This window comes from Mercenaria mercenaria, chromosome 11 (genome assembly GCF_021730395.1).
Source record: "Mercenaria mercenaria strain notata chromosome 11, MADL_Memer_1, whole genome shotgun sequence".
Taxonomy (NCBI): Eukaryota; Metazoa; Mollusca; class Bivalvia; order Venerida; family Veneridae; genus Mercenaria; species Mercenaria mercenaria.
Genome location: NC_069371.1, coordinates 10297044 through 10314686, shown reverse-complemented (window position 1 = coordinate 10314686; position 17643 = coordinate 10297044). Strand labels below are relative to the sequence as shown.

At 34.5% G+C, this 17643-nt stretch overlaps 1 protein-coding gene across 1 annotated transcript in view; it reads right to left on the bottom strand.

Annotated features, from left to right (window-relative positions):
* LOC123531821 (tubulin gamma-1 chain) overlaps positions 1–17643 on the bottom strand; it is a 99880-nt gene that overhangs the window by 61840 nt on the left and 20397 nt on the right. The gene's annotated exons all lie outside the window — the stretch shown is intronic.

Sequence of the window (17643 nt, the reverse complement as noted above, 5' to 3'; positions counted from 1 at the left end):
ATGACGTTTTACTTTGGAATGGGCAGGCAAGGAGGTCCGTAGGGCTAGTTGTAAATATAGTCTTATTCTAGTCTTCTTCAAACATGACATGACATGATTATAATGCATTATGTCCAAAAACATTTGAATCATCCCTTTTTAAAGTTGTTTACTTCTAAATTACCAAAGAGTCACGTACTACTACTGCTACCTTATATGGTAATATGTATATGTAATCTATAAAATGCGCCTCTCCAAACAGATCATAACCCTTACAGTGGACTGTCAACATGAAAGCAACGACGTTAGCCGTTATCCTGATCATTCTTGGAATGTTCGGTAAGTGCTATTAATAAAAAACAGCTTTTCTTTGTGCCATTTTACATACTGTTATATGTTTCCTATCATCCTGACAGAATAATTCACTATTTTATTTATGTATTTTACTATAACAGAACATTTAATCCTGTTATTGTTTAATAACAGTGTGACACGATATGTTTGTCTGGAAATGACGTTGATGTACATATTCTTATATACATTATATCGAAGCTTTGTCGAATTAGCTCGTCGTTGGCAGCTATTGTGATAAAAGTATCTTAGTTTCAGTCGTATTGTGCTTAAGTCTGATACCGTTTATTATTCTATACCTGTTTTATATATCCAATCGCGAACGTTCATTTGCAACACGTGACCGTACAATATATTACGGTATTTGGATGCACGTGCGTACAAAAATCCTGTATTTTCTGTATTTGGACGCACGCGCGTACAAAAAATCCTGTATTTTCTGTATTTGGACGGTTCAACAGTCCCATGTTAAACATACGATAAAGCCCGAAACGCGTGAAAATGTTCCGAATGTAAATCGGATGAAGTATGCGTCTTGAAATCTGGATTTAATTTGAGTTTTTTTGTTTGTTTACAACACACAAAAACGATTCAAGGGATAACAATGCTATCTGATTTAGATATTAAAACGTTCGTTAATAATCAAAAACTTAAAAATACAATAAAAAGGATCATCAGATGTTGGAATATTTGAAAAGTCGCTAAAAGAAGCCGTTCAGGACGAAACCTAGAAATTGGTATCAGCCCTGACTGTCTGAATAGCTACCTCAGCAGTTTTCATTTAACGGTTAAGAAACAAAATGGAGAAGATTATGAATGACAGCGGACGGGCGGTCAGCATCCAAAACATGTCTGCTCTATAATTCACTTTTCGTCGGATCTTCACCAAACTTGCTGACAATGTTTGTGGGCATTACATCTCGGCCAATTTCGATAACCAGCCAAATTGTACCAGGCACTCTTTGATTATAGTCCTTTAATTACTAAAAAAAAAAAACGGGGAATTTAGCCTTGGCCGCTCTTTTAAGTCGAACAGTTTTCATCCGATCTTCACCAAGCTTGCTGACAATGTTTGTGGGCATAATATCTCGGCCAAGAATTATTACCACCCAAATCGCCAAATGGCTGTTGTAGGGAGGTTGCACCATATACTTTTTTTAATGATGATTTGCAGAAAAAAAACCCATTCAAACTGAATGAATTACGCATATTACGTATGAAATGAAATAAATATAGAATAAAAAGGTTATTTAAGGTCTAACATTATTCTGTGTAATATATATTTGCACTCATACCAAGCTGGGAAAAACTAGAAAAGGCAGGAATACAGTATTCAGTGAAACATTTTTAATTGAAACTATTATTATGATAAGATAAAATAGATATAGAATAAAAAGGTTATTTAACATTGTACTGTACAATACGAGATATATTTGGACTCGTACCCAGCTGAGAAAACCATATTGAACTCGCCTAGCGGCTCGTCCAATATGGTTTTCTCAGCTGGGTACTCGTCCAAATATATCTCCGTATTGTACAGAACAATGTTAAATAACCTAATATTATACATTATCACTAGGTTTCAGCTTGTCCCGTTATGATATATGTGTAATATGTGTGTCCAACGCTTAAACAGTGTAGATTTACTTTACGTTTGTAATATCTTGTCGTAGAAAAAACTGCTTGAAACAATATGACATAAGCGCTCAGTGAGATAAACTTCGCTTGTTTTCAATTGATGGTAATATCATTTAAAGTTTAAGCTTTTCTCAGTGAATGACAGGGTGACAGGGTGAGCTTTAGTGATCGCCCTTCCATCGTCTGTCCGTCCGTTGTCCGTCGTCCATCCGTTCACAATTTCTTGTTATATACAGTTACAAAACAGCAATAATGAATCACAAAAACAAAACAAAACAACAGTTACGTAAAATATAGAAACTGTGAGTTTAACATTGATGTAAAGGCACAAATTTAAGACAGTGTATTTCTGGCATTTCGAATTAGGACCTACCAATAGTTTAGTTTCAATTTAAAAACTATTACCACATACTTAATTTATACAAAAGCCAAACATGGAATTGATTAGGATTATCCTTTTTTAGCTCACCTGAGCAATGCTCAAGTGACTTATTGTAATCGCTCGATGTCCGGCGTCCGTCGTCTGACGTCTGTCGTCTGTCAACATTTAGCTTGTGTATGCGATATTCATGAAATTTGGTCAAAATGATAACCTTGATGAAATCTGTGTCAAGTTTTAAAATGGATTATTTGGGGTAAAAAACTAGGTCACCAGGTCAAATCAAAGAAAAACCTTGTGTATGCGATAGAGGCTGTATTTTTCACTTGATCTTCATAAATTTTAGTCAGAATGATAACCTTGATAAAACCTAGGCCAAGTTTGTCAATGGATTATCTGGTGTCAAAAACTAGGTCACTAATTCAAATCAAAGAAAAACCTTGAGTATGCGATAGAGGCTGTACTTTTCAATTGATTTTCATAAAATTTAGTCAGCATAATTTCCTTTATAAAATCAAGATTGATTCCGAATATGGGTTATCTGGGGTTAAAAACTAGGTCACTAAGTCAAATCAAAGAAAAACGTTGTGTATGCGATAGAGGCTGTATTTTTCAATTGATCTTCATGAAATTAAATAAGAATAATTGCCTTGGTGAAATCTAGGTCTCTTTTCAATATGGGTTATCTGGGGTCAAACACAAGGTCACTAGGTCAAATCAAAGAAAAACATTGTGTATGCGATAGAGGTTGTATTTTTTAATTGATGTTCATAAAATTTGGTCAGAATGATTGCCTTCATGAAATCTAGATTGATTCCGAATATGGGTTATCTGGGATTAAAAACTAGGTCACTAGATCAAATCAAAGAAAAACGTTGTGTATGCGATAGAGGCTGTATTTTTCAATTGATCTTCATGAAATTAAATAAAAATAATTGCCTTGGTGAAATCTAGGTCGATTCCGAATATGGTACATCTGAGGTCAAAAACTAGGTTACTAGGTTATACCAAGTAAAATATTTGTTTAAACTCAAGAGACCACATTTTATGTCAAATCCTAATGAAAATTGACCAGAATATTTGTTTCCATGAAATCACTAGGTCAAACATGTTGACACTGTTATGGTGTGTTTCTCAGGTGAGCGACCTAGGGCCATCTTGGTCCTCTTATTTCAAATTATCGCCAGTGTTTTCGTTTGCAGTTATTGCCAATCTTGTTATTCAGTCTTTTTATTTCTAATTATTTCTAGTGGCGGAACTGCAACCCGTGACATATCTTTCAGTTTTCAGCAAAGATAGGGAATTAATTTCAGTTTGCGTGCTCATAATGACATTTGCATTTTTCGTGCGATTGCGTATTTCATTTAATTTTTCGTCAATTTCCTCGCTAATACACATTTCCTGGGATTGCTTGGCAATTTTCTGTTTGTGACTGCTAGTGTGTTCTTGTTATTTCATCCGTTTATGTTAATGTATACATGGGCTCATAAGCTGCTTATGTGTATAGATTTTCACTTTTAATGTGGCTTTTCCCGTCGGTTTTTAGTTCCTATAACCCGTTTTCGTTGTAATAAAACTTTGGAGCAAAAATTAACTAGCTTACATATAGTGATTGAAAAGAGAAGTTTTTTCTTAATTATATTAGTTACGAAAAGTGCTTTTTCTGCAGTTTTGCAAGATGTCGATGCAGGTTTTATTTGCCCAAATAACGAGTACTTGTGTAAGAGGCACTGTAAGAGAATAGGATGTCGTTCGGGCTATTGTGATATTAGGACTTTTTATCTAAGATGCACATGTACCGGCTGTAGACATTTAGATGAGTAAGTATATAGGTATATAGCATTTTGTTGCACATAAAAACATAAACAGTGTAAACATTTGATATATTAGATGGTCTATATATGATTAACCCATTTTCATTACTTCCGGGTTCGAAACTTCTTCCGATCGTCATATAGGAAATTCTGGCTCACAGACGATTGCCTGTGTTTCTACCTAGGTTTTGTTTGTTTTGGGTTTAACGCCGTTTTTCAACAGTATTTCGCCCTTTTAAGGGCGGGCTTTTAACCCAAACCCAGTTTCCCTGGATTCGAACCAGTGCAAACCTTTTCCTCCGCAAATAAAGGGCCAACTTCCCCAAAAGGAAATAAAGGGGTTTGGGGGCCCAACTGTTTTCAACAAATGTCCTTTACAAATAGTCACGGAGAACAAAAGCCCCGCCCGAGGTCGAAACCCCACGACTCCCGGATCCGTGACCAACGTTACCTTTGAGTTAAGCGGGGGGCTTCCCCAAAAATTTTAACCCGAAGGTTCACTTGTTTGTTTCCCCCCCATAAAGAATTTGACATTCCCCCTAAGTTAAACCCAAAAGCCTAAAAAAAATTCACGGATTGCCTTTAGAAAAGATCCTTGTCCCCAACAGCTACCCCTTTAATGTTCACAAAGGTCACAATAAAAATTACAAAAAAATATTATACATTTTTATATTTTATCATTTCAATTTTATCTATTTTCAGCAGGGCATAAAAGGACAGATAATAAGGGGGAAAATCATATGAAGTTTGGAATGGGCAGTTCAGCCTGTTTCCTAAAAATTTTTAAAAATTTTTGAAATTTTTAAAATTCGCAAATTTCAATAAATTTTTTGAATAAATAAAATGACATAAGCACTAGTTTAAATTTTCGAACCCCAAACTAAAATTTTTATTCAAAAAAAACCCTCAGATTGTTTTAAACATAAATAACCAGAAATATTCCAAAATAAAATTTTAAGGCAAAACAAGGCGACGAAGCAGGGTTAGTACAACGGCCCAGATTTGGGAAACCCTTTGAACCTTCTTTTTTAATACCCCCAAAAAAAACCTTTTGAACGAAAAATGCAGGATAAATTTTTTTTTAAATCCACATTCAAAACCGAACATTTAAAAAAAAAAATACTAAATTCTCAAAAAAAACCCAAAAGGGGGGATTTAAAATTTTTTTTTTTAATACCCTTAAAGATATTGCGTGAAAACATTTTATAGTGGTGTTTCTGCTGCATTTGTTTTTTTTGTCTTTATCGCGCACTTGTTTTTTGGTTCGGCGTTTTGGGGCTGGTTGAATTTGTGCAAAAAACGTAACACCCCCATCCTCTTCTCCCCTTCCCTTTAACCATTTGGAATAAAACTTACCTCTTCCAGCTACATTCTCGCATTAAATTTAAAGGGCTTTTTCCAGTAACAACATAATTTTTGGGGGTTGTATTTGAGCCAATGTACCCGAGGGTATAAAAATAAAAAATGAATATCCATTTGTTTTTATGGATATGGGTTTAAAAACTTGAAACTGGTTATTGAAAAAACATCGATCATGATAAAAAATAAATTTTCACAATTGTCCTTTGCCCCTATGGCCCCGTGGGGTCTGGGAAAGATATTTTGGGAAATTTATCGTATACGTGACTTCGAATCAAAATAACTTGTATAAATTACTTAAATCAGAATGGGGTTTTTCCTTAATCTTTAAAAGACACTTATTTTAAAAACAAATTATGCGACCTTTTGTTGAAACTTTTAAGGGGACAGTGGGCTCAGGGTGACTTCCCCGGGTTGTTAGATTTCCCAAACGGTTAAAATGTTTTTTCCTATTTCTACTGTACCAATATTCGGGGGAAAAAACACTGAAAAATTTTAAAAAAAAAAAAAAAAAATCTTTTTGTTTGTTTTCTTTTGTCCCTGGAAACCAAATAAAGTCGTTTTTCGACATGGGTGTTTGTAAGTTAAAAATATAAACCCATCACCCTCCTTTTTGCAGGGGTACGCGCTTTGCACCATGCAAAAACATGCTCTGAAAATTTAAAAATGGTTTTTTTTGAATCTCACATACGGCAAAAAAAATGTTTGATGGAAAACCCGAAAGCATTTACTTTAAAGTTAAAGCTGGTGTTGTTATATGCCTCCCTTCTGCGGGGGGGAACCCGAAAAAAAGGGGGTTCCCCTTTTTAAATTTTTTTTTTTTTTTAATTATAAAAAGTGATTGGATTTTAAACAGACTCATTTAAAAACAAGTCGGCTTTTAATTTGGTTTGTTTGATTTCAAAGATTTTCCCTTAACAGGGGGCCTCCGTGGGGATGGTTAAAGGTTTCGCTGACTTCAACACTTGCCCCTCATCGATGTCGTTCAAAACCTCATCGGGCAAAAATTGCGTGAAAATTTAACTTGCCCCTTAAAAAACTGTTTATTTTTAGCCTGATTTTTTATTTATTTGTAAATATGGCGTTTTTCCAGCTTCAGTCCGGGGGAAAGGGCCCTTCCCCCCGGGTTTGCACCCATTTATTATCAAAGACACGGCCCGGGGTTTAATCGCATTTTGCACCCAGCCGGTTACGTTTACCTGGGCGCCCTTTTTGAAATTTTATAAAGGGAAATTTAAAACCGGGTCATATATAGACCTCCCCGGAAATTCTTTAAATTTCCCTTTAAAAAAATAAAAAAAAATTTTTAAATTTGAAAAATTTTTCTTTGTTTTTTTCCCCTAGAATACTACACTTTTACAAAAAATTGACGAAAATTTTAACCCCAACCCCAAATTTTTTTAATATTTTTTGGTTTTTTTTATCAAGATGGGGTGGGCAGATGAACTTTTTTAAATTTTGTAACTAAATCATTTCCCAACATATAGGGAAAAATTTTTCTGTTTATCGATTTTAAATACGTAAGCAAAGTGAAGGGGGGCCCCCCTTTCCCTCCGGCGCAGTGAGTGGGGGGTTGGGGGAAAAACCCCGCCTCCAGATTTTTTTGCCCAAATTTTCGTTTAAAATGTTCAAAAATGGTATTTCGCGTGTTTTTATTAAAAGGGACTTTCTGGCCGCATTTTTAAGTCAGGGGGGGGGAAAAATTTAAAACCCGTGCAAAATTTCCGCGAACTAGACACGTCCCTTTTTTGGATTTTTTTCTTGCAGCAATTATTGTAAAAGGGTTTTATCATAGTAAAGGATGTCTTTCCCGACTGGAAAAAACCCCGTTCTAAAAGCAGTGTCAGACAGAAATGAGGATAAAAAAGTTTTAAAATGGGGGACTACAAAACACGGAATAGAAATACAGCTTAGAAAAAAATAACATAAAAAAATAATGATATAGATTTTTCCCTTTAGCTCTTTTGACAAGCCATGTATAAATTTTCCTTGTAATTAAAAAAAAAATTTTAGGGTATGCTCTAATTATCCGTTTAATTCTTTAGAACCTGTAGCGGCATTATTTCCTTAGGAACAGCATTTTTTTAAATTTCTGTATTTTTTTTGGGGAAATAAATTTGGGAAAAAAGAATTTCTCGGTATTTTCCGGGACTGGGGGAAAAAAAAAAGGGTCAAACAGATTGCTCAATTTTTGTGGGAGAAACAACATTCCATTTTTCATCAAACATTTTTCCTACCCTATAAAACGGGCTTTTGGTAAAAATTGATTTTGAATCTGGGAACTTGGGGTTAAATGGGACATTTCAATTCGCCCCATGTTTTAAAATTTAAGCAAGGGTTTAAAATGGTAAATTTAAACAAGTAGACGTACCGAGCAAACCCATGCACTTTAAAAAAGGACAAAAAAGAAGGAAAAATATTTAAGTGTCTTTTGATATAAATTTTCCATTTCTCAAAAAATTTCCGGGGGTTAAGAGATGTGAAGTCATTGGCCATTTTATCTTTAAATTAAATGAACTGGGGTCTGGGGAATTTTATCAAAGATTTTAGTTTTGTCAACACAGTCTTCAGTGCGTTTTGGCGGTTTGAAAAAAATACCCCCTTTAATTAGACTCAGTTTTGGGGCCTACATTTAAGCTGGACTATAAAAAGAAATATGGAAAAATATACCTACAAAACCCCGGCATCGGCGTCGACGCCCTTTCCGCGTCCGGGTTAACGTTTTTTTACACTTTCTTTTTTTACCCTTTAAATCTCTGTAACATTTGATTTTTTTGGTTTCATGTATCCCCACTCTGTCTTTACTATTACAAAATGGATTTGTTTCAAACTGAAAGTAGTTGTTCCTTTATCTTTCTCCCCCAATATGATAAAAGGCCCAAAAAACCCTTTGTACCAATATTTAATTTTTTTCCCCCATTTTTATTTTAGAATTGCAGGTTAGATTTTGAAGCACTTTCATTCTATTTCAGTTTTTACAAAGGGGGAAATTTGGTTCAAACTTAAAATAACGGGTTCAGCACCTTAAAAACATCAAAAACTTTTTAACCCTTTGGGGTTGAATTTTTACCCTTTGCAAGAAATTTGGGGGAAAATTTAAATAATCATATTTGGTTATTTTATTTTACACATACAAAAAAGAAAAATCCCGAGCCCATTGACTTTTTTTTATGGGGGGACGGAAATAAAAGGGTCAAATTGTAGTCAAAAAAAATGTATAAAGCAAAGAAAAATTCGTGACGTTATTTTTGAGACGATTAGCTTTTTTCCCAAAATTGAAACAGATTTCCCCAAGTAATCGAATCGGATCCGATTAAGGGAGTATCGCCCCAAAGGGGGCCCAATTTACGGGGGCATTTGTTGTTACTTAAAATTGGGGCCTAAATTTTGAAGGGAAAAAGAAACAAAGGGATTTGTAAACCCGGTTTGAATATAAAGGAATACAAAAAAAGGGTTTTAAATTTAAATTTCAAAAAGGAAAATCAGTATATTCCCAAAATTTTAGCTTTTTAAACCCGGGCTTTTTTTATTTAAAAACTCCGTAAATTTTTTGCTAGTTTTTACTGTCAAATTCAGTTTTGGGTTTTTTAAAAAAAATAGCTTTTAATAGAAAACTGTGAAAAGGAATACCAAATCCTTTTTTAAGGGGGATGGGGTTTTAAACAAACTTGTAAGAGTTTGGGTAAAGCCAACTTTCCTACTTTAATTATTTAAGTTATCAAACGTTTCTTAAAAGGGGTTTAGGCCCCCAAGCTGTTTTGAGACATACCCCATTTTTGGTTTTTTAAACCCCCTTACAGTTTCACGTACGTTTTCCATTTTATGTGTCGGGAAGGTTGAGGACTCGGAGTGGGTTTTTTCCCCTTAAATCCCACTGGGACGAGCTTTTTTGGATTTCTTTTTTCCTGGCCTGTTTCGTCGGATTTTCACTTGTTACAAAGGCTTTTTGAATAAAAGGCGATTGGGGGTTCTTCAGGATGTTTTTAAACATATACAAAGAATTTTGGGTTTTTACTTTGCATCCCTTTCTTTTGCCTCCGTTTTTTAGGGTTTCTCCAGGGGGGGAATAATTTTTATTTACTCTGCCCCCTGTGTTTTTGGAAAATTGTGCGGATAAGGCGGGGTTTAAAGTTTTCCCAACTTTAAAACCCGGGTTCAATTTTCCCCAGTGGTTGTTTTCCCAACTGCCCGGGTTCGAGGCGGTCCCCCAAATTTGTGTCCCGTTTTTTGGGCCTTTTTTTGTCCTTGTTGTTTGCTTTTGGGGGTTTGGTGTGTGGGTTGGGTTGTGGCGTCCGCGTGCGGGGTTTAACGTTTGGGGGGCTTTTTGTTTCAAACGGGGCCTTTAAATTTTAAATATTCCCCTGCCCTTTAAAGTTTTTTTCAAGAACGGTCGGGTTCGACTGAATAGAGCAAAACCCAACATTTGGTAAGATAAAAAATACTTTTTTCTATTAGTCGGCGGGTTTTACCTACCAGGATGGACAATAAACCTGGTGAAATTTTGGGCATGTGAATAAGTATCAAAACTTGCTTAAAAACAAAAAAGCAATGGCAGATAAGATTGCACTCTCAAAAAATTTTAACAAAAATTATCCACCACCACTGGTTTTAAAAATTCATAAACAATAATTTCTTTTTAAAAAAAGTACAGAAAAAGAAAACTATATAGATATATAAACCTTTTTATTTAACCCAAAAAAAAAGCCCGTCGGTTAGGAAAATGGGATCAAAGAGTGTCTTGGGAAAATGCCCCTTCTCAATTTATGACAAAACAAGGAAGAAATTTCTTTGAATGGGCAGGCAAATAGGTTCTTTGGGCTTTGACGCAAAGGAAAACTTTTAAAAAAAGAATTTGGTTGTTAAAAATAGTCCCTTTTAAAAACTTTACACTTCAGTGGGGGTTTTTTATATTTCCTAACGCAGTATAAAAAAAAATTTTTTCTACACCTGGGCATGATTTTAATGCCGTTTGTTCAAAAACTTTTTAATAATCCCCCTTTTTTAAAGGTTTTTTCGCCCAAATTAACCCAAAAAGTAAAGTACTACTATTTCTACCCTTTTATGGTAATTGCATTGTATTTTTTATATAAATCCGGGGCTTTTTCCAAACCCCAATAGGGCGGTATCACGTGGACCGTCACAAAGAAACAACGACGTTAGCCGTTTTCCCGATCATTCCCTTTGGGTTCCCGGGAAGTGCCAAATTTAAAAAAACAAGCCTTTTTTTTTGTACCATTTTTCTACGCTATACGTTTTAAACCCTCTTGGAAAACAATTTAATTCACAAGTTTTTTAGAAATTTTTTTCTTTGACAGGACAAGTAAGTTTTCTGTTGTTTAATAACAGGTGGAAATTTTAAGACATTTTTGTCTGAAAACGACGATGAAAGTACATTTTCTTAAAATATGTTCTTGGTTTATTTCTTTGGGAATTTTTGTGCGATTTTGGGGGTTTTTCCCATTTTTGGCCCCTTTTAGGGAGGTTAATTTTGTGCATATTTCTTTTTCCCAGGGAATTTTGTCCCTTAAGGTTGACCGCCCAAAAAACATCTGCGTTGACATATTTACCCATAAAACCCATTTTAGGGGATTTCATTTATAAGTTGACAAAATTTTTGCATACATTTTCACTTCGAATGTGAATTTTCTTTCAGACTTTTAATTTATGTTTTCCGTTTTGTGTGGTAAAATATTGGAGCAAAGATTTAAACCCCTAAATGTAGTGAGCGAAAGGGGAAGTTTTTTTTTTTATAATTTTTTTTAAATTAATTTTTAAATTTCGAAAATTGCTTTTTGCAGTTTTGGCAAGATGTCATGCAGGTTTTTTGGGTTTCCCCTATAACCCGTAAAGGGAGGGTGGCACTGTAAGAAAAATTGGTGTTTTCAGGAATTGTGACATTAGGGCTTTTTATCGGGTGCAAAGTACCGGTTTTAGACATTTTGATGAGTAAAAATATATTGGGGTTTTAGCATTTTTTTAAAAGGGTAACATTTTATAAAAAGGGAAACTCTATATATTTATTTAAAACCCCCTTACTTTGTGGTTTTGAAACTTGTTCATATTTTAAAATGTGAAAAAATTCTAGCTTACAGACGAATGCCTGGGTTTTAACCCAGGTTTTCCCCTTCCTGTCGGAAAAAATAGCCGAATAGTCACTTTTGGGGTTTTCTCCCATTTTGAAAATTTTAACGTTGCCCAGTGTCAAAACCAAAAAACCTAACAAAAATCACAGTTTGACACTTTTTGACCATTTTTTTCACAACAGCGCACTTTTTATCACAACGGATCATAAAATAATGTTTCAAATAATGTATAACAGGGTTAAAACAATATTTTTTCATATTTTTTTTCTATTTATTTCAGGCATGGGGAAAAAAATGAAGATGAATAAGCAGTTCATGTTTGTTTCTTTTAAACTGTAAATTTTTAAAAAAAGTCAATAAATTTTAATAAAAAACAATGAATGAACAAATAGGTTATTTCGAACTGATGACTAGAGATTGATAATAACTAATTTGTGTAAAAAATAACCAGAAATGTTCAACGTATGAACCTAAGGTAAAAGGCGACCAAAAATGAAGGCCAAAAGTAACTGCTCACAAATGCTGAACCTCACCTGGCAAAAAAAAACAATTCATTGGTATATTGAAACTGATTTTTTCTGTTTTTTTTTCTCCTGCAAAACCCTTTTTGAACGCCAAAAGGGAATTTTGGGAAAGTTGTTTAACTCCAAAAAAAAGATACCCGTAAAAAAAAATTTGGGTAAATTTGGGGGAAAAAAAACCCAAAAAGGATTTTTTAAAAAAATTTAAAAATATTGCGTGATCGTTCTCGGTGGCAGTCGTTTTTTTGTTCCCAAAACGAAAGCGCGGTTTTTTGTTTTGGCGGGGTTTTTGTTTGAAAGGCACTGAATGATCAGTAACAAACCATCCTCTCCGGGCCCTTTAAAATCATCAACGGTTTTTTAAAGGGGAAAGGGGGTTCCCGCTTTAAATTTCAACGATAAAGATCCCCCAAAACAAATTTTACAAATTGTCCAAAGCCCCCCATGTAAATTGGGGGTCCCACGGAAAGGTGTTTTGAATATTTTTTTGTATACGTGACCCCCCGATTCTAAAATATAATTTTTATCATTACCACAGATATTATTTTAAACAAAAAACATTATGCGACTTTTTTTATGGAAAAAAGTTAATGGACAGTCGGTTTAAGGACCCTTTCCCGGGGCCGTGGGGTTTTGGCAAAGGTTTCTCAATTTTTTTTTATCTTCATACTTTAAACCCTATCCAGGGAAAAAAAAACACGGGACACTTTAAGTCAAATTTATTTATTTTGTTTTTTTCTTTTGTTCCTGGAGGCCAATAATGTACACTTTTTTTTAAAATGGTGTTCTTAAAGGGGGAATATTAAAATCAGCATCGTCCCTTTCATGTAGGGGTTTTACCCTGCCCAAAACACTGCTCTGTTTTTTTATTTTTTTTTTTTCGATATTTTGAAAAAGGTTTTTCATACTGGCCCAAAATGCTGTTTTAAAGGTAATGCTCAAACATCCGCATTTTTTAAATTCAGCTGGGGTTGTTAAAATGTCCTGGCCTGGAGTTTAAAGGCCATTCAATTTTAAAATAATAAAATGATTGGGGTGTGAAAAGAATCGTTAACCAAAATTGGGTTTAAGGTTTCTTTGTTGCATTTCAAAGGGTCTGCTTACAGATTTTAATTTTATACTTACAAAAGACCACCAAAATACCAAAAAAATTCAGATATAAATTTTTTCCCGGAAAAATAGAATTTTTAAAAAACCCGGAAAAAAAATCTATTTTAGAAAACACTGTTTTAAAGGGAAATCCACTGGGCCCCCCCCAAAAAATAATACCACGTACAGGTAAAGGGGCAATTTTTTTTTGGGCTGGGGCCCAAAAGGTAATATTATGAGGTGAAAAAAACGAAAAAAACCCCGTGCAAATTAATTTTCTATTCAAAATGTTTTTTTTAAGCCCGATATTTAGTTTTAAATTTTTTTATTTTTGGCGAATTTCCCGCTTCAGTCCTGTCGGGAAACTTGGGCAGTGATCTCTTATTTCCCCCGGTTCAAACCCCATATTATCCTAGACACGGGCGAGATAAAACTGCATTTTGCATCCAACCGGTTACGTTACCTCGCAGTGCTTTTTAGTTATAAGGGGAAAAAAACAAATAAATATAGGGCCCACCGGGGAAAATTTTTCCTCATGAAAATGAGTAAAATTAAAATATTTATAAATTTTCCTTGTTTTTACTCTAGGAATACCATTTTTTTGACCCCCCTTTAAAAAAGAAAGGGGTATAAATTTTTTCAGATGTCAGTCCCGGGTTTACAGCGATAACCCCATTTATTTTGAGGGGCCCCCCAATTTGGGAAAAAAGGTTTAAGGTCACTTGGGCCGGGAAAAGTAAGGGGCCTTTTTGGGACGTGACCAAAAGTTTTTTCCTTGCGCAATTAAATGAAAGCATCAAGGGGGAGGGCGGGTTGGGGGGGGGGGGTTTTGGGTGTGTGTGGGTTTGTGTGTGGGTGGGTGTGTGTGGGAGGTGTGTGGGGGGGGGTCTTGTGTTTACGAGGTTTTTATTACATTTAAAAAGATGAAACCTTAAGCCAAAACCCAAATTAAAAGAAATATTTTTGGACTTTTAATTAAAGAATGAGTATAAAACATATAAGGGGGAAATATTCCTTTTATCTGAAATTTTTTATAAGTCAGCTGAAAGGGGCCCCTTTTACCGGGTCAGTAAGGGAGTTTAGTAAAAAACGCCCCAGATTTTTTAGGGCCTTTTTGTGGTCCCCCTGAAACAGCTGCGAGGAAAGAAAAAGTAAAGGTAATGTTTGAGGGGAATTGCGACTGGGAAACCCTTTTGGGAATTGTAGAATAGGTGAATCGTATTTATGCTTAAATAGCATGGCACGTGGGGGTCGCGGATCAAGACTCCAGCTGTTTAAAAATATAAAAAAAAAACTGACAATTTAAAACAGTCAGAGGATTTTCCCAAAATTTATTTTCTAGTGGGAGAAAAGCGCGTCCTTTTAGTGAGGGGAAAATTTTTGCTTAAAAACTTGAAGTGGGAAAAAATATTTAGAATATTATCTACTTTCATTAAGGCAAGAAAGAACAGTCGGAACCCAAGCAGGGGTTGCGGCATAAAAGCCTTAACACAGGTTTCACGGGTTGTAATGTTTGGAAACTCACCCCAGGTAAAACATTTTTAACAATGAAACTTTTTAAAAAATTTAAAATTTTGGTATTTTTTTCCCTATTATTTGAAAGGGCATCTCGGATGCACTTAAGTCCTTTTCGGAAGAAATTTTTAAATTTCCCCCGCGAAATCCGCGGAAAAAGACCCGTACACCTTTTATGTTTAAATGCCCGCAATTTTTGTCAAGGGGTTTTACATAAACAAGAATGTATTTCCCGACTGGTTTCACCAGATTCCCAAAAGTGTCAGGGCAAAATAGTTAAATATAAAGTTTAAAATATGAATAACAAAACATGAATAGCAATAACTAAAATTCAAAAAAAAAAAAAAAAAAAATTAAAAATATATAATTTAAAAACCGTTTTACATGCCATGTATGGGCGTTTCCTTGTAAAAAAGTAAACAATTATGGTATGTTCTTTTTTTTATTTCGATAAAACATGGAACCTTTTTAGCGGCCTTTTTTCCCAAATTAAAATAAAGGCCTTTGTTTCAAACGATTGCAAATTTAAGTTTTGAATATACTTTGAAAAGAATTCAACGATGTGTTTTTTAAAATAGCGTATTTCATTTTTCAGAAAAAATTTCTCCCAAATATTTAAGTGAATTTATTCCTGAATTTTAACGGTATTTGGGGGGAAAAAAAAATTTTTTTAAAAACTTTTAAAAACTCGAATAACCCCTTTAAATAGACCTTTCAATTCGCACATGTTTAATTAATACGCAACGAAAAGTTGATTCAACAAGTAGATTGACGTCGAGACGAAATTAAAGCAAACTCCCTTAAAAGGAAATAAAAGAACTTATATTTGTTTTTTTTAAATTTCCTGGGGGTAGAGGTCGTGAGGGCATTGCACCTATCTATTATTTTCTAAAATCTATTTTAACTATCCCAAACGTGAACGTTCATTGCCCAAAACGTGATGTACAAATTTAATTTCTTTTTGGACGCCCGTGCGTACAAAAAACCTGTTTTTTGTACGGGTTTAAAAAATCCCTGCTAAACAACCTAAACCCAAAAAGCGTGAAAATGTCCCCAATGGGAAAACAGGTGAAAATAGGCGCTCTATTTTACAGAGTTAGATTATTCGTCTTTTTAAATGAGGAAAGGGAGAAAAAACAATAACAATTTTTATTGGGCAAGGGTTTTTACATAAAACCCCCGGGCTCGTCCAAATGGTTTTTTTACTTGGGAAAGGGAAAATTTTCCCCCCCCCCCGTATTGTAAAAGAACAATGCCCAAATAGCCTAATAATACTTTTGAACTGGTGTCTACTAATTTTTTTAACTTGGTTGTATTCCTTTTAATTCTAGAGGACTTATAATAGGTTTTTGTAAAATGTCATAAAATGCTGGGCTCAGGGGGGGGGTATGGCGGCGGAAAATGCCTCCCCGAATTGGGTCCCGGATTTCTTTTTAAATTTTTTTAGTGGTTTTTCCCGGGATGTTTTTTAAAAAAAACACCCTGTTCTGAAAAAACCCCATTGAGCAATTACGCGTGATTAAATTTACCTGTAGGAAAAATTTTAAACTGGAATTCACCCGGCCTTTTTTCAGTACGGTCTACTATAAAAAAATGAGCCAAAAACATAATTGTTTCTTTGTTTTTATGACTCCTTATATTTGCAATTCACAAAAAAGCAAAGTCTAATTCTGGGTTCTTGTTTCTTTTAATGGGCTTTTTTTTTGGAGTTTAAAAAGTCATTTTTAGAAAACCAAAAATAGTGCCCTTTGCGACCAGCATGTATTAGGTTTTTGCCTGCGCATCCACGCAGTCTTTACAGGCTTTATTTGGGTTTGCTAACGGTTTTCCCCTATTTGCATTTGGCTTTTTAAAGCGAAAAGTATGGGGAAATTTTTCCAGACTGCGCGGCAGCGCAGGCCCGAACTCCCGGGCCCCTTTCTGTTCGCAAATTCCCTATGTTAATTTTCTCATGGTCGGCCCCATTCAGTTTTGAACTTTTAAACCCTTTCTTTTTTCATTTTCAAGGGAAAAAATTTTTAGTTTTATAACATTATTTTGGTTTTCTTTATGGGGGGCGGTTTTTGGGCCCCTTTTTTTACGGTCCATTGATAAATGCCCCTAGATAAAAACAACTTGCCCCGTTTTTTTCGGGGAAAAGGGAGATTTTTGCCATAAAACGGGATTGCCCAAAGTTTGAAATTGGGTTTTTTTTTGAAATTGATATATAAATTTCCCATGTTTAAATTTCAATCTTTAATTTCCATTATATGGGTAAGTTTAAAAAAATGTTGGGGGTCAAATGCACAAGTGGGTTTTCGTTGCATTTTTTTTATTGAAGATTTTTTACTTTTTTTTTTTTTTGAAGTGAAAGTAATCACATAAAATTTTTAAAAACGGTTTGAAAAAAATGAATAAGTCCTTTTTGGGTTTCAAATACGGAATCAAAATTACAAAATTTAAACCCTTTAAAAGGGGATCCATTATTATAAACTTTGGGAAAAACTTCGCTAAATTTAAAGGGGCCCCCCCCCTAAATTTAAAAAAATTTAAATACACTTCTGCGTTTGGGGAAACTGCGATTTTTGAAACGTGGCTTTCCCTGTTGGAGATTCATCCTTTTTATAGAGATTTCGAGATCTGGTCGGTCGACAGAAAATTAGCAAAACCCATGGTGAAAAATAATCTTTTTCTAGTAGACTGGCTGTATAACTAGCAAAGATGAACGATGATCTGGTGAAAATATTGACATGTGAATAAGTGTAAAAAACTTGATAAAAAACAGGAGAGCAATGCGCAGATAAGTTTGCACTCTCATAATTATAGTTAATAAAACAAACTCATCCACCACCACTGGTTTAATAATTCATAACAATAACGTTAAAAAATGAAGTACGGAAAAGGAAAACATAATATATAATATATTTCTGTGAAAG